Below are 18,075 nucleotides of genomic sequence, written 5' to 3'. Positions count from 1 at the left end.
ATGCAGAGACAGGTGTGATTTTGATTTACATTTGGGGTATCTGTGAGGTAAGAGATCCTCAGCACTCTTTACCTTAAAGGGGACACTTTTTAGGTAATGGCCCAATCCTATATAATAAAAGGCTAATATGCAAATAGGCTGAACGGCAGAACAACCAAACAACTGGTCGCTATGACATGTGCTGATCATCAGGGAGCCATTAAAAGGTTTTAAATTGCACTTGGAACATGGGTGTGGAACATGGCGGGTGTCAGCAGCAGGTGGCAGAGCACAGAACATGGTGGGCATCAGCCACGGCAGGATGGTGGAGCAGGTGAACGGGAGCACCAGACCAAGGTGGGGCACCAGTCGCTATCATTGGAGTGAGCCTCTGGTAGTTACTGAAAATTCTTTGCTCCTGCGAGCCGTGGTCCCACCTGGTGCTCACACCTGCTGCCAGGGCTGGCCCTGCTCGCACCCGCTGCTGACACCTGGTGCTGGCCTCAATTGCTCAGCGCCATCAGCAGGTGCAAACAGCGGCTGCCAGCCCTGATCACCCCTCAGGGCTTCTCCACCTCCCCCTGCTCCTGAGAGGCAATGGGGGCAGCAGCCGCTACTCGCACCTGCACCTGCTGACAGCGCCGGCCCTAATTGCTCTGCGCCATCAGTGGTTGGTAGCAGGAGCAGCGGGAGCAGGGCTGCCTGCAGACAGGGGACTGGGGGCTGTAGTGGGAGAGGCCAGGCGGGGGCGTGGAGGATGGGTTGAGTCCTGCCCCTGTGCCCACTGCAGCCTCTAGGCCCACAGTTTCTTTCAAGGTGCATGAATTCGTGCACTTGGCCCCTAGTAGTTAATAATACATGTGAAGATGGTGCCATTTGTTGATCAGGGCATTCTGCCTTAAGGAAACTGCTTGGAGTTTGGCCTTGTGTGTTGTTTCTTGGGTTCTGTCCTTTATTAGGGCTTTCTAACTAAGGGATGGACAGCAGCAACATTCCATTAAACTCCATCATGTGTGATAGCAGTACCATTTGCACAGACTATGAACTCACATTGCTGTTCACTCAGTTAATCCCAAGGGGCTACCAGATACTCAAGGGGTCAAGTGGAGGAGTGACCTCCTTTCTTACCTTGGCATCTGGCATGACACTGAAGACAAGGGAAGCTACCCCCACCTGCAGGTGGAATATACCAAAGGGCCCAGATTTGTTTCCAACCTGTCTCAAGAAGGCCTTGTTAGATGTGCTGAGGTTGTGACCTGCTGTTTTCATGACCCAAAGCATAATGGGTAGCTGGGTATGGGGGTCACAGGTTCAGAGTCTGTGAAGGCCTCTATTTCCAAGACAGCCCAGTAGGTAGTCATTTATTTGTTGTTTTAATATTGTATAGTGTGATGCCAAGGAAAAGAGGGCAATATTTTGCATCAGAAGCATTGGGGCAACTAATGGCCATCATTGGTGGTCCAGAGACTACAGGAGGCATGAGAAGAAGTTGCTAAAGTATATTTAGTGAAGGAGTTTCTAATGGCACAAGCAAGAGTACCTCTTAATTTTAATTTGTAAGTAAATTTTTACAACTTATTTTGTAAATCAACTTTGTGATTTTTATTGATGAGCAACAACTTATATACTCCTAGGTATCACTACTAGTAAACTGTGTACAATTAGAGACATAGCATTATAAAAGAGCAGGCAGCAGAATTAAACAAAGCAGACTTAAGGAAAGATCAATCTTCATTATTTTGCCCATATTTCATTATGTGCACACAGAAGCATGAGTGCAATTTAAAACCTTTTAATGGCAATAAAGTTACAATCACCCATCTATGTGACTAACTCCTTAACTTCAAATATTGGATCTGCAATGTGTACATAAGCAGATTCTCATCACACAATTATTAAAATGTATTTTTCCTGTTGGGAACAGAAACTTATTTTTTGTCTTTATTTTTCTTTTGAAGAGCTATTTCTTTTCAGATAACTGGCTCATTTTATCATCTATCAAAAACTAAAGGTTGGGGGGGGGAAATTGTGACAGATTAAAAATTTTGCTTATTAAGGAAAGATGAAATTCATTTTCACAAAGTTAAAGTGTTGTTGCTGGTGCAGAATTTATTTTGCTAAGTAATCAGACTAGGAATCAAATGCAAGTCCCCGTTCTTACCCAGGAATCAGCATTACTTCAGAATTATGAGTTTTTGTATGTTTTATTAAATCAAGTGACATTCTGTTTCAACCAAATTATTTTGACTTGCAAGTTATAAGAAAACACAAATTATGCTATGCACAAACCCCAAGGCATCTCCTTTTCATTCTATTCAATTTTTTTTGCAAAAGGGAGAGTTTCTCCCTGAAGAGACACTAAAGAGAGGAAGGAAGTCAGTGAGAGTTGGTGTTCTATAAGCAGGTGTCAGGCACCCACAGCAAAAAGGTGTTACAGAAGGTCCACTCAGCAACAATGGAGAAGGTAGGCTGTGCAGTCAGCAATGGGCTTCACCACCTGGTACTGAATAATCACCTTGTGTGTCTGGTCATCAATGCGCAGCCACCTATTCAGACCAATCTGGAAGACATCTGCATTGCAATGACTACCCTTCACACTGCTGCCATGATGGTAGTAGACTACTGCAAATGCTCTATAGGTTCTGTGGCATTTAAAATTCTCATTTTTAACTCCTGGAGAAAGCAGTTCTTTACTAATATCCAAGCCCACAAGATATTCAATTTTTGTTTTGTTTTGTTTGTTTTTGGTAATCCTCACCCAAGGATATTTTTCCATTGATTTTTTTAGAGAGAGGGAAAGACAGAGAGAAACATCATCGATGTGAGAGAAACACATCAATTGGTTGCCTCCTGCATGAGCCCTGACCAGGGCCTGGACAGGGGAGGAGCCTGCAACCGAGGTACATGCCCTTGACCGGAATAGAATCCTAGACTGTTTTGTCCACAGGCCAATGCTCTATCCACTGAGCCAAACTGGCTAGGGCGATATTCAATATTTTTTTATAAACTTCGGATATTCAAGAGTCTTCTTGTAATCAAATCATTTCAGGTGCAGCAGGAGGACAGGAAGAAGTTTTTCCAGAGTCACTGTTCAACTGATCTCAAGCTCTTGTATTGTTTTTTTGTTTGTTTTGTTTTGTTTTTTGCAGTATAACCTCGGAAATATTCTCTTGCTACAAAGTTTTCCAGTGCATCCTGGACTGTATATATCTCATCAGACTGGATACCCTGGACTGTACATATCTTGTCAGACTGGATATGCAAGGTAAAAAAAATGGCTACAAAGTGGCAGATTCTTTTGAACTCTGCTGGTAAATCACAGACCTGATGTGTCCACCAAAAATGCCAGTGACTAGGGTCTGAACAAAGTCCACCTGGCGAGTGACTGAAGTCTTATTTCTGGGGCCCATTTGCTCTCATTCATCCTCACTTCTGTCGCCTGGTTCTTCCTGCTCTTCCTCGTTCATTGAGTGGCTTTTGTGAGTTTTTCATTATTTGGTGAGATAAGTTTCTTTAGTTTCAACATTTCCTCATGAAGTTCATTTAGAATGAAGCCTATGTATTCCTCCATCTTCTTGTCTATCCTTTTCAGACAGGCTCAATTTGATGACTGTAAGGAGTCTATACATATATGTGGGTTCAAAGGCAACTCCAGGGCAGATATCCCTCATGATTTTATTCCCAAGTGCTTGTCTGGGTTTTGGAAATACTGGCATATTTGTAAACTCATTCCTTAGCCAAACACACATCATGGATGTCGACGTACAAGGTCTTTGCATTATTGAATACAGAGGAATGAACTTCATCAGAGGGCAAGCAATCAGTGCCCATAGTGTAGCATTAATGTAGGAGCAGTTTCCTTTATTGATCAACACATGGGGTTGCAATTATACTGGCTTATGTATTAGGGTTACATTCCCCAGTAACTCTCCAACCTTAATGGCTACAGGAGCCTCTGAAACTGGAACAAGCCTTTTCATGACTTCAGCCTGCTTTTCAGAGTCCAGGGGACTCAGTTTCCACAGAAGCCACAGGCGAGGAGGAAGAGGGTTTAGAATCATGGAAAAGACTGGCCCATGACTTAGACTGATTGATGGGAGTGGTATCCACCACAGAGGCCAGGGCATCAGCAAGAGGGGAAGCTCTCTCAGCTTTAGCTGGATCTGAGTCATGCTTTCCACATTGTACAACTCCATCCCATTGGAGGTCGAGCCCTCACCCGAGGATTTAAGTATTTGTCCATTAGCAACTCCAAGGTTTTCAGTAGTATCAGTGCCAACATAAGGGTGAACTACAGCTGTCCACAACAGGTTGTCCCTGCCAGCTTCTGCAGGGAGGCAGGACTGTACAAAGTCAGGCCCCTGATGGCCCTAAGGCTATCCTTCACTCCAAGCATTGCTGTTCAGGGCTCTGAGGAAAGACCCACCAGGCACAGCATTACTGACTAACTCTTTGGAATACTTAGGGCTGCTGCAGTCCTGGGTGTCCCCAGTAAGAGTATATCACCCATCAATTCTACATGCTGGATTGGTATGCCCATTGACCCTAGGGCTTCCATGGAAATACTACCCTCGCAGCCATCTTTCAAGTAACTATAATATCCAGGTGGACGTTTTTTTCTTCTTTTTATGCTCCCTTTTTCCAACATCACCAGAGACACCATTATTTTCCAAAACTTCAGCCTCCATGTTGTACCTATGATCCAGAGCAAGGGCAGACCCTGGGTACTGGCAATCAATGGAGCTGTACTTTGCTTCTTTAGCTACACCATCAGGGAGGGGTCTTTTTGGAAGTTGTGCAACTAAGAATAAATTCCATGGCCTGAGGATTCAATTTGCTTGAAATACTGTGGTTGGGAGTTCTCTACAAAGTGTCATTGAGTTCAATTACTTCATTAACATCAAACTCAGTTCTCTGATATTCTTGTCCATCAGGTAGCACAGAACTGTTACATTGTATGGAGGAAGCTCAATTGAAGAACAAGGAATCTCAAAGAACTGGTTGAATTCATCAGAACTAAAATCTCCAAAAATATATTGTGGGCCATGGAAGGTTTCAATGAGCCTTTCTGTTCTCCTGACTCTTCACACTGGTTCCCGCCCCACCCCCCACAGCGGCCATTTTCTCACCAGCATATACACTGTACTAGTAAGTAAAAATTTTAAATGAGGAAAATGTTGACACTAGAACCCCAAAAGAACTAAAAAATATTGTCATTAATACGTGAGTCAAATGAATCTCTTTGGAGGAGGATGTTATCAATGCAATGTCATTCTTGCGTTTCCAGAGAAATATGTATGTATTCAAGATGGGGTCTGCAAAGATTTTGTGTGATAGCCAAGCCGTTGGAGTACCCCATAGGTAGCCTGAAAAGGGTATATTTTATCCCTTTGGGGGTAGAAACAAATTATAGCTGAAAGGCTGTTGAAATAGGCACTGAATAGAATATATTACCTAATCTATAAAAGTAAAATATTTACCTGTTGTTGATTGAATAGAATTAGTAATTTTAATAATATTAAACATTAGATATGAAAGCCTTGGATGGAAGCCAATCATTACATTTGTAGTAATCAATCATAAGGTACCCTTTATTTTTTTCAGGTTTAGGAACAAGCAAATTTGGGCTATCAGATGGAGAAGCAGTGAGAATAATAACTCCTTTAATTAACTACGTTTTATATAATAAGTTTTAATTGTAGAAGGCCCTATTTTTAACTTGCATTGGACCATAATAACTATTTTAACTAGAAGTCCAAATGATATAATTTCATTATTCCAATTTGTGTTAAAGATTTACTTTAATTTTTATTTATTATGTTTGATAATCTATGGGCACCAGGACTATAAGAAATTTAGGCAAGCCTACAATTAAAGTAGCCATTTTCCTCTATTTATTTTGTTATTTTTAAAGATTATATGGAGAACAATGTGTAAATTTAGTGGGATTCCCAGATAAAGGTATAATTTCAGAGCTAGTATTAAATCCATGAGATTTTGTCAATTGTTGCTTTTTACCAATTGTTAAAATTAATTTAGAACCTAGATTGTAGAATTCACAAAAGCCAATCAGTGTGCCCTTTCTATATATAAATTTTGGATTTCCAATGGATCAAATTATGGAACTTTAAAAAATTTATTTACATATTAGATATACATATATAATTTATTATACATTTATATTAAAATATGATATGTATGTATAAATAATGTATTTATTAACTTTTTTCTCCATGATGCTAGGGGATTATTTTTAAACCAATAAGTAATCTAGGGCTTACATGACGTTTGATAGATGTAGAATACTAGTATATTCAGTACATAAGGCTTCAACCTTCCTCTTCTTCCTACCTTTGGGCATATAGCATCCTAAAGCTACAGTTTCACCCCTCCCCTTTTCTTAGGCTTTTAGTTACTTGAAGCTGTGGTCTTCCGTTTCTGTCTCTGATTTATTAGAGGGGGGGAAAGGAGGGGAAGGAGCCAGTGCCTCTAGGCAACCTCTCCCTAAGATGGCCCCAGTCCCAAGTATAATCAATCTATTCCCCACTTTCTTTTCTTAAGCAAGATTAGAAATCTCCTGTAATGTGCTTGGGCACTTTTTAGTTGCTCCCAATTGATGTACTAAGAGTTGCCTCCTTAAAATTAAATAACAAAATTAAATGATAAAATATTTTAAAAAATATATCAGACAATTTGAGGCCATCATTGCTGTCCTTTATATAGACCCCAGCTTCTCTCAGGTTGACTGGGACACCCTAGAGAGAGAGGTCATTGGTCACAGTGAACCATAGGGGCCGCTCAGAACCACCAGGAGCTTGTTAGGCAAACATACAAAGAGAGGAAAAAACTTTAACTACTGAGACATATAAGCCACTCTAAAAATCTTGATAAGGGGATTTTATTTGTACATTTGAATGTAGTCACAGTCAGGGAAGAGGAAGAAAGGGAACATATGTCAAGGACCAGCCTTATCACACTGATGCACCTATTCACCTACATGAGGTGTTCTCAGACTGTGGGCATGTTGAGGTATCAGGAAAAATGAATTTTTAAAAAATTTGCAGCACACTCATACAAGTGAAATCACACAGTGTTTACCCTTTTGTGCCTGGCTTAACTTAGCATAATGTCCACCAGGTTTAATTTTTAGTTTCATTCTCTTATGGTTAAGGAATGGACTTTGTATACTTTTAATATTTTTTGTATTAATTGAGACTTATTTTGTGGACCCACATATGGTCTATTTTGGAGAATGTTTCATGTCCACCTGAGAAAAAAATGTTCATTATGCATTGTTTGGTGGAGTGTTCTATATATGTAAGGACCATTTTATTTATACTGCTGTTCATGACCTCTTTTGCCTTATTAATAATAGCCTGTCTAATTATTTTATCAATTATATAATGTCAGGTATTTCAACTGCCAAATATTATTGTACAAGTATATATTCTCCCTTTGATTCTATCAGCTTTTGCTTCATATATTTTGGGGCCCTGCTGTTAGGTGTGTTGATGTTTATAATTGTTGTATCTTCTTTTTCTTTTGGCATTGAAGAGTTAGGTTTTATTTAATATCTGTGGGGAGATTATAGGCCATGGAAATGATTGACAATGATTGATTTGACATTAAGTAATGGATTATATAAATATTTATAGGTTCTGTTGACCCCATTGGGAGTATCATTGAAATGTGTTCTTCTTCAGCTTCCTTTGTTTTGGCATTTGTAAAAATACTTAATATGGAGATATCCAGATATAAAAATCAAAATACTTGTGTTAGTCAAATGTAAAAACTACACTAAGAAAAACAGGCTTAAATACAGATTGACTAATAATACAGAAATGTCCTTTTGTTTTCCATCCAAAGAACCATTACCAACAAAACTTAAACTATAGCTTTCATCAAGAATTTGTGAAATGAATAAAACGCCATTCCCACTATAATTTCCTGATGTAATGAGTGCTGCTGTTGTTCATGTTGTCTTTCATTTTTTTTGGTTTTTTTTATTTTATTTAATTTTTTAATTTCTTTATTGATTAACGTGTTACATATGTGTCCTTATTCCCCCATTACCCTCCCATCTCCCCCACTCATGCCCTCACCCCCTTGTTTTCTGTGTCCATTGGTTAGGCTTATACTGTATGCATGCATACAAGTCCTTTGGTTGATCTCTCCCCCTTACTCCCACCCTCTCCTACCTTGCCTCTGAGGTTTAATGGTCTGATCAATGTTTTTCGGTCCCTGGATCTATTTTTGTTCATCAGTTTACGTTGTTCATTATATTCCATAAATGAGTGAGATCATGTGATATATATCTTTCTCTGGCTTATTTCACTTAGCATAATGCTCTCCAGTTCCATCCATGCTGTTGAAAATGGAAAGAACTTCTTTTTTACCGCTGTGTAGTATTCCATTGTGTAGATGTACCATAGTTTTCTAATCCACTCATCTGCTGATGGGCACTTAGGCTGTTTCCAAATCTTAGCTATTGTAAATTGTGCTGCTATGAACATAGCGGTGCATATATCCTTTCTAATTGGTGTTTCTAGTTTCTTGGGATATATTCCCAGAAGTGGGATCACTGGGTCAAATGGGAGTTCCATTTTTAGTTTTTTGAGGAAACTCCATACTGTTCTCCACAGTGACTGCACCAGTCTGTATTCCCACCAGCAGTGCACGAGTGTTCCTTTTTCTCCACATCATCGACAGCACTATTCATTTGTTAATTTGTTGATGATAACCATTCTGACAGGTGTGAGATGGTACCTCATTGTCATTTTGATTTGCATCTCTCTGATGATTAGTAACTTTCAGCCAGTTTTCATATGCCTCTTGGCCTTCCTTCTGTCTTCCTTTGAAAAGTGTCTATTTAGGTCCGTTGCCCATTTTTTGATTGGGTTGTTTATCTTCCTTTTGTTAACTTGCATGAGTTCCCTGTAAATATTGGAGATTAAACCCTTATGGGTGATAACATTGGCAAATATATTCTCCCATGCAGTGGGCTTTCATGTTGTTTTGTTTATGGTTTCTTTTGCTGTACAGAAGCTTTTTATTTTGATGTAGTCCCAATTAGCAGTTTCAGTGAAGAAATTGCTTTGGCATATGTCTGATATTTTGCTGCCTGTGAATTCCTCTCATATTTTTATGGTTTCCTGTCTTATGTTTAAGTCCTTTATCCATTTTGTGTTTATATTTGTGTATGGTGTAAGTTGGTGGTCTAGTTTGATTTTTTTTGCATGTATCTGTCCAATTTTCCCAACACCATTTATTGAAGAGACTGTCTTGACTCCATTGTATATTCATGCCTCCATTGTCAAATATTAATTGAGCATAGTCTTTTGGGTTGATTTCTGGGTTCTCTATTCTATTCCATTGATCTATATGTCTGTTCTTGTGCCAGTACCAGGCTGTTTTGAGAACAATGGCTTTGTAATACAGCTTGATATCTGGTATTGAGATCTCACCTACTTTGCTCTTCTTTCTCAGGATTGCTGCAGCTATTTGGGGTCTTTTTTTAATTCCAGATGAATTTTTGGAAAGTTCGTTCTAGGTCTGCAAAATACGCCTTTGGTATTTTCATGGGAAGTGCATTGAATCTATAGATTGCTTTGGGTAGTATGGAAATTTTAATGATGTTGATTCTACCAATCCATGAACATGGTATGTTCTTCCATCTGTTTATGACTTCCTCTATCTCTTTTTTCAGTGTCCTATAGTTTTCCATGTATAGGTCTTTTACCTCCTTAGTTAAGTTTATTCCTAGGTTTCTTAATTTTTTTGGTGCGATGGTAAATGGGATTGCTTTTTTAGTCTCTCTTTCTGTAAGTTCATTATTGGTGTATAGAAATGCCATAGATTTCTTGGCATTAATTTTGTATCCTGCTACATTGCCGAATTCATTTATTAAGTCTAATAATATTTTTTTGATGGACGCTTTAGGGTTTTCTATGTACCATATCATGTCATCTTCGAATAAGGACAGTTTTACTTTCTCTTTTCCAATTTGGATTCCTTTTATTTCTTCTTGTCTGATCGCAATGGCTAGTACTTCCAATACTATGTTGAACATGAGTGATGAGAGTGGACATCCCTGTCTTGTTCCTGTTCTAAGGGGAAATGGTTTTAGTTTTTGCCCATTGAGTATGATGTTGGCTGTGGGTTTGTCATATATGGCTTTTATTATGTTGAGGTATGATCCTTCTATTCCCACCCTAATGAGAGTTTTTATCAAGAAAGGGTGTTGGATATTGTCAAGTGCTTTTTTTGCATCAATTGATATGACTATTTGATTTTTATCTATCAATTTGTTTATGTGATATATCTAGTTTATTGATTTGCAGATAATTTACCATCCTTGCATCCCGGGATTAATCCTGCTTGGTCATGCTGTATGATCTTTCTGTTGTACTGCTGGATCGAATTTGGTAGAATTTTTTTGAGGATTTTGGCATCTATGTTCATAAGGGATATTGGCCTGTAATTCTCTTTCATTGTGTTGTCTTTATCTGGTTTTGGTATTAGGATAATGCTGGCTTCATAGAATGAGCTTGGAAGTGTTCCTTCCTCTTGAATTTTTTGGAATAGTCTGAGGAGGATAAGTTTTAGTTCTTCCTTGAATGTTTGGTAAAACTCCCCTGTGAAGCTGTTTGGCCCTGGGCTTTTGTTTGCTGGAAGCTTTTTTATTAATGCTTCAATTTCTTCCATAGTTATCAGCCTATTGAGATTTTTAGGTTCTTCCTGATTGAGTTTTGGAAGATTGTATTTTTCTAGGAATATGTCCATTTCCTCCAGGTTGCCTAGTTTGTTAGAATAGAGTTGTTCATAGTATTTTTTAACAATCCTTTGTATTTCTTTTGGGTCTGTTGTTATTTTGCCTCTTTCATTTCTATTTTGCTTATTTGGGTCCTCTCTCTTTGCTTCTTGGTGAGCCTGGCTAGAGGTTCATCAATCTTATTTGTTCTTTCAGAGAACCAGCTCTTGGTTTCATTGATCTTTTGGTATTTTTGGTCCCTATGTCATTTATTTCTCCTCTGATCTTTATTATCTCCTTACTTCTGCTCACACTGGGCTTTTCTTGTTGCTCTCTTTATAATTCTTTGAGTTGTAGAATTAGATGATTTATTACCATTTTTTTCTTGTTTGTTTTTTTTTTTTTTGTTTTTTTTTTTGAGGTAGGCCTGTAGGGCTATAAACTTCCCTCTTAGGAATGCTTTCATTGTGTCCCGTAGATTTTGGATTGTTGTGTTTTTATAGTCATTAGTTTCCAGTATGTTTTAAAATTAATTTTGATCTCTCTGGTAACCCAATCACTGTTTAATAGCATGCTATTCTGCTTCCAATGTTTGAATTTTTGGGGCTGTTTTTATTGTAGTTTATTTCCAATATTATGTTATTGTTGTCTGAGAAAATGCTTGATATGATTTCAATATTCTTTAATTTGGGGAGACTTTGCTTGTGACCCAATATGTGGTCTATTTTTGAAAATGTTCCATGTGCACTTGAGAAGAACGTATATTCTGTGGCTTTGGGGTGAAATGTTCTGAAGGTGTCAATTAGGTCCATCTGATCTAGTGAATCATTTAGGATTGCTGTTTCTTTGCTGATTTTTTGTCTAGAGGATTTGTCCATTGATGTCAGTGATATACTAAAGTCCACTACTATGATTGTATTGTTGTTGATCTCTCCCTTGATATCTTCCAGGAGTTTTTTTATGTATTTGGGTGCTCCTGCATTGGGTGCATATATGTTTATCAGGCTTATGTCCTCTTGTTGTATCAATCCATTTAGTATTATGAAATGGCCTTCCTTATCTCTTGTTATGGCCTTCACTTTGAGGTCTATTTTGTCAGATATAAGTATTGCTACCCAAGTTGGTTTTTTTTTTGTTTGTTTGTTTCATTTCCATTTGTCTGGAAGATATTTTTCCATCCCTTCACTTCCAGTCTGTGTGAGTCCCTTGTGTTGTGGTGTGTCTCTTGCAGACAGCATATATATGCGTCATGTTTTTTTTTTTTATCCATTCACTCACTCGATGTCTTTTTATTGGAGCATTTTGTCCATTTACATTTAAATTTATTATTGAAAGGTACTTGTTTGTAGCCATTTTTATTTTTTGTGCCTGTGTTCTTTCTTCCCTTTTTATACCAGTCCCTTTAGCATTTCCTGCATTGCTGGCTCGGTAGTGATAAACTCCCTTAGCCTTTTTTTGTTAGTGAAGCTCCTTATTTCCCCTTCAATTTTGAATGATAGCCTTGCTGGATAGAGTGTTCTTGGATTCAGTCTCTTGCTTTGCATCACTTTGTAAATTTCCTTCCATTCTTTTCTGGCCTGATGTGTTACTATTTAGAAATCATTTCATAATCTAATGGTTGCTCCCTTGTATGTAACTTTCTGTCTCTCTCTTGCAGCCTTTAAGATTCTTTTTGTCCTGAACATTTGTCATCGTAATTATGATGTGTCTCGGTGTGGGTCTTTTCGGGTTCATCTTGTTTGTGACTCTCTGTGCTTGTGTGACTTATTTCTTCCCCTCATCAGGAGTTTTCTGACATTATTTCTTCAAATAGGTTTTATAGCCCTTGTTCCTATTCCTGTTGTTCTGGCACCACTATTATTTGTATGTTGCTTTGTTTCATGTTGCCCAATAGCTCCCTTAGGCTCTCCTCCTGTCTTTTAATTTTTTTTCTCCAATTGCAATTCACATTGTGTGTGCTTTGCTTCCATGTCTTCTGATTCACTAATTCAGTCCTCCACTTCTCCTAGTCTACTGTTGAAACTTTCCATGGTGTTTTTTATTGCAGCTATATCACTCTTCATTTCTTCTTAATTCTTAAATAAGTTATTTATTTTTTCATCCATTTCTTCTTGATTCTTACATAAGTTGTTGATTTTTTTTATCCATCTGGTTTATGAACTGTATGACCCTTATTTGGAATTTTTTCTGACATATTGCTTGCTTCTGTTTTGCTTAGCTGTTTTTCTGGTGATTCCTCCTTTTCTTTCCTTTGGGAGTTTCTTTGTCTACCCATTTTTGGTCTCACCAACTGATCTAGATGTCGAGTCATGCAGGGGCTGCTCCTTGCTTGGCAGTGGCTCCTTGGGCTGCAGTTGCTCCTCAGGCAGTTGCTGAAGCAGCTGCTGCTCAGTTGGCAGCGGCTCCTCTAGTGGGTGCTGTTTGCAGTAGTGGTGTCTCCTCTGGCTGGTGTGGGAGGCTGCTAGAACAGCTGCTGTTCCTTGGACAGAGGTGGGCTGCTCACATGGCTGCTGCTCCTCGGACAGGGGCAGACTGCTCACCTGACTATTGCTCCTCGGATCAGGACAGGCTGCTCGTGAGGCTGCCAGTTCTTGGACTGTGGCAGGTTGCTTGCTGGGTTGGTACTCCTCATATAAGTGTGGGCTCCTCGTGCAGCTGCTCCTTGGATGGGGGACAGGCTGCTTGCATGGCTGCTGCTCCTCAGGCAGGAGTGAGCTGCACATGCGGCTGTTGCTCCTCAGATGGGGGTGGGCCACTCACCCACCTGCTGCTTATCGGACATTTGCAGACTGCATGTGGCTGCTGCTCCTCGGATCAGTGCAGGCTGTGCAGGACTGCCACTCCTCTGACATGGGCAGTCTGCTGATGTGGCTGCTGCTCCTTGGACAGGGGACAGGCTGCTTGTGTGGCTGCTGTTCCTTGGATCAGTGCAGGCTGTGCAGGACTGCCACTCCTCGGACAGGGGCAATCTGTTCGTGTGGCTGCTGCTCCTTGGACGGGGGATGGGCTGCTTGTGTGGCAGCTGTTCCTCAGGTGGGAGTGAGCTGCACGTGCAGCTGCTGCTTCTCGGACAGGTGCAGGCTGCGTGTGGCTGCTGCTCCTCGGACCAGAGCAGGCTGCGCAGGACTGCTGCACCTCGGACATGGGCGGTCTGCTCTTTTGGCTACTGCTCCTCAGTCTGGGGCAGGCAGCTCGGGCAGGTGTTGCTCCTTGAATGGGGGCGGGCTGATCATGGTGCTGCTGTTCCTCATATGGAGGAAGGCTGCTCACACAGCTGCTGCTCCTTGGACAGGAGATGGACTGCTTGTGTGGCTGCTGCTCCTTGGGCTGGAGTGACCTGCATGTGCGGCTGCTGCTCCTCAGAAGGGGGCGGGCCGCTCACCCAGCTGCTGCTTGTTAGACAAGTGCAGGCTGCATGTGGCTGCTGCTCCTCACACCGGTGTGGACTGTGAAGGACTCCCACTCCTCAGATGTAGGCAATCTGCTCATGTGGCTGCTGCTCCTCGGTCCAGAGTGGTCTGCTTGGGCGACTGCTGCTCCTTGAATGGAGGAAGGCTGCTTGCAGCACTGCTGTTCCTCGTACGGGGGCAGGCTGCTCACACAGCTGCTGCTCCTTGGATGGGGGCAGGCTGCTCATGCGGCTGCCATTCCTCAATCATGGGCGGGCTGCTCTTGTGGCTGCTGCTCCTCAGATGGGGCGGGCTGCTCATGTTGTTGCTGCTCCTCGGATGGGGCGGGATGCTCGTGTTGTTGCTGCTCCTCGGATGGGGCGGGCTGCTCGTGTTGTTGCTGCTCCTCAGATGGGGCGGGATGCTCGTGTTGTTGCTGCTCCTTGGATGGGGAATGGGCCACTTATACAGCTGCTGCTCCTTGGGCAAGGGCAGGCCACGTGAGGCTGCTGCTCTTAGGCCTGAGGCAGGCTGCTCGCAGTGCTGCTGCTCCTTGGACAGGGGAGTGGGCCACTCACACAGCTGCTGCTCCTTGGACAGGGTCAGGCCACATGAGGCTGCTGCTCTTATTCCTGGGGCAGGCTGCTCGTGGGGCTGCTGCTCCTTGGACAGAAGTGGGCTGCTCACGTGTCTGCTGCTCGCATGGTTGCAGTTCCCTGGGCTAAAGCGTTGGGCCGGTCAGGAGGTAGCGTGCTTCAGAACTCACAGGAGCCTGCACCCAGGGTGGCTGGATACTCATTGACCGTGGGACCACAGCCGAGTTATCAGGACCCTGGCAGGGGTGGCTGTAGAGTCCTGGGTGTTCTCTGAGGGCACCCTGGGTGGAGGTGAAGCTGGAATCCCAGTCACAGCAGCTATCTCCTTTAAAAAGGCTAGGCCTCTGAGGAAAAGTCGGCCTCCCAGTACTGTTTGCAATGGTAGCAGAGGCTGCCTAGTTAGGCAAGCCTGGTTAGCCTTCCCCAGAAGGTCCTGTGGGATCTATCTGTGCCTTTCACACATACACACACACACACACCTCACATGACCACACACTCCTCTTTTGCTCCCTCACTCACACTCTCTCCCTCACTGCAGCCTTCTTCCTGCTACTGTAGTTGCTTCTGGGTGTTATTGACCCATTCGTGGATGGAGTTTCCTCTCCAAGTGTCTGGTTAATGTGGCTTGCTCTCTAGCTCCTGGCCAGACAGTATAAAATTCACCTCGACAAGACACAACACAAAGGGAACAAAGCACGAATACCCTCACGACACCAATGACCCCACTATAAGTAACCACGAGAGAAAATAGAATTAGGGGAGAGAAAAGAGAGCACAAATGATATCAAAGAGAGAGAAAAAGATGGGAGAAAAGAAAAAGGAATAAAAAGGAGAATATATATATATATATATATATATATATATATATATATCCTCTCTAATAAAATGGCAATATGCAAATTAGCCATCACTCCGCTACATAAGCCACGCCCACCAGCCAAGCCACGCCCACCAGCCAATCAGGGCGAGTATGCAAATTAACCCCAATCCAAGATGGCTACAGCCACAGAGAGCAAGGTTTCCCAGGTAACAGAGCAAGCCAAGCTTTCCATAGCCGTTGCAGGCCTAAGCCTCCACTCAAGCTACAAAGTTTCAATTATAGAAGGTAAACAAATTGAAACAAATGGCAGCAGAATGGAGCTTGAGAGAGCAGGCCAGGGTTGCCGGCAGCAACAGGGGAAGCAAAGCTTTCCGCACACCCTGGCCGGGCCCACCCGCTTAAGGCTACAAAGTTTCAATTGTAGAAGGTGAATCAACTGCCACAGAAAATGGCTGCCGCCCCAGAGGGAGCAGCAGGCTTGGCTCCGTTCCAGGCTACAAAGTTTCAATTGTAGAAGGAAAATAAATTCCAGATACCAGGGCCTCTGCTTGGGTCACCAGGGGGCGTGGCCGGCCTGCAAACCACCACAGGCCCCTCGCTCAGGCCGCGCCACGCCCCAAGGGAACCCCACCCTGATCCAGGACATCCTTCAGGGCAAACCAGCTGGCCCCCACCCATGCACCAGGCCTCTATCTTATCTAATAAAAGAGTAATATACAGATTGATCATCACTGCAACACACAATATAGCTGCCCCCATGTGGTAAAAGATCCTGCCCTCATGTGGACAGAAGATGGCCAACAGGAGAGGGCAGTTAGGAGGCACCCGGCCTGCAAGGGAGGGCAGTTGAGGAGGGACCAAGCCTGCAAGGGAGGACAGTTGGAGGTGATCAACCCTGCAGGGGAGGGCAGTTAGGGGTGACCAGGCCGGCAGAGGAGGGAAGTTGGGGGCAAACAGGCTGGCAGGGGAGCAGTTAAGCATCAACCAGGCTGGCAGCGGAGTGGTTAGGGGGTGATCAGGCTGGCAGGCAGAAGCGGTTAGGCGCAATAAGGAAGGCAGGCAGGCGAGCAGTTGGGAGCCAGCAGTCCTGGATTGTGAGAGGGATGCCCGACTGCCCGTTTAGGCCCGATCCCAGTGGGAACGGGCCTAAACGGGCAGTCGAACGGGATCGGGCCTAAACGGGCAGTCGGACATCCCTCCAGGAGTCCCAGATTGGAGAAGGTACAGGCTGGGCTGAGGGACAACCCCCTGCCGTGCACGAATTTCATGCACCGGGCTTCTAGTATATATATATATATATATATATATATATATATATATATATATATATGAAAACACCACAGAACCAATAGATAAACCAAAATAAATAAATAAATAAATACAAACACCATACACCCAGCAAAGAGGGTGGGGGCAGAATCTGTAGAGGCTAAGCTTATATACAGAAAATAAGGTTAAGAATTGGATGAATATGGGCAGGTCCTCAGTTCAGTGTGGAGAAAGTAGAAAGGAGATGGCTGGATAAGAAGAAAGAGAACGAGAAGAAAATAATAATAATCCTTCATAATAAAAAGGTAATATGCAAATAACCATCACTCCGCTACGCCCACGATTGGGCAGCAGGAGGCTTAGGGGTGGGACTCAGGGTGGCCGATTGGCTGGCAGTAGGAGCGGGGGGCGGGGACTCGCGAGTCCCCGCTCCCTGCTCCTCCCGCAGGCCTAAAGGGCCGGTGCTGCGGGAGGACCCATGGGGCCGGTGGCGGAATTCGGGGTGGCAGATTGCATGGCTGTTGGCACCAGTTTTCCGTCAGCACCAGTTTTCCTCTGGCCACCTGCCAATCGGAGCACCTCCCGAGTCCCGCCCCTCAGAGGAAAACTGGTGCTGGCGGGAGGCGCTCCGATCACAGGTGGCCAGAGGAAAACTGGTGCTGGCAGAAAACTGGTGCTGGCAGCCAGGTGAAGGAAAGTCTATTGCACGAAACTTCGTGCAATGGGCTTCTAGTAATAATAATAATAATAATAATAATAATAATAAATTTACAAAAAAATTGATTTCAAAAATGGTATAAAAATAAAAAATAGCAAATAAATATAAAATAAAATAGAGTGATGAAAAAATAATGCGAAAAGAAATAGAAAATAAAGCAACAAATAAAAACAGGGAAACAAAGAAAAAAGAAGAAAAATAATAATAATTAAAAAAATAAAAATGAAAAAGTGAAGTGTCGTTCCTTTGTCTTGCTTAAGATCCCAATCTTCTGTACTCTCTTTAGGCCAGTCCCTTTGGACTCTCAGTGACTATTTAGATTTTTTTTTTTCAAATCTTTTGTACTATTCAGGGTGGGATCTGGGTGTGGTTGTATTGGTTGCCTAGAAACTGGAAGGAGGGGCTATCTCTTCAGGACAAAATGGCTGCCCAGGTCCTGGGCTCAGGTATGACTCAGCACCAGACTCGCTGCCATTTCTCCTGGACCCCCCACTCTCCCCAGCCTCCAGGGGTCCGCACCTTCTCCCTCACCCCAGCCACGGCTGTCTGTATCC

General features: G+C 42.7%; 1 pseudogene across 1 annotated transcript; it reads right to left on the bottom strand.

Annotated features, from left to right (window-relative positions):
• Positions 1-2,425: 2,425 nt before the first annotated feature.
• LOC307096029 (ubiquitin carboxyl-terminal hydrolase 10-like) lies at positions 2,426-13,361 on the bottom strand (annotated as a pseudogene). The gene is made up of 3 exons: positions 13,270-13,361; positions 2,988-5,055; positions 2,426-2,732 (listed from the first exon to the last, which is right to left on the bottom strand). The product of its transcript is annotated as a ubiquitin carboxyl-terminal hydrolase 10-like (transcript).
• Positions 13,362-18,075: the final 4,714 nt, after the last annotated feature.

The sequence above is a fragment of the Cnephaeus nilssonii genome (genome assembly GCF_951640355.1).
Source record: "Cnephaeus nilssonii genome assembly, chromosome: X".
In the NCBI taxonomy this organism is placed as follows: domain Eukaryota; kingdom Metazoa; phylum Chordata; class Mammalia; order Chiroptera; family Vespertilionidae; genus Cnephaeus; species Cnephaeus nilssonii.
The sequence above is the reverse complement of the archived record's forward strand: the minus strand, read 5'-3'. Positions and strand labels throughout refer to the sequence as shown.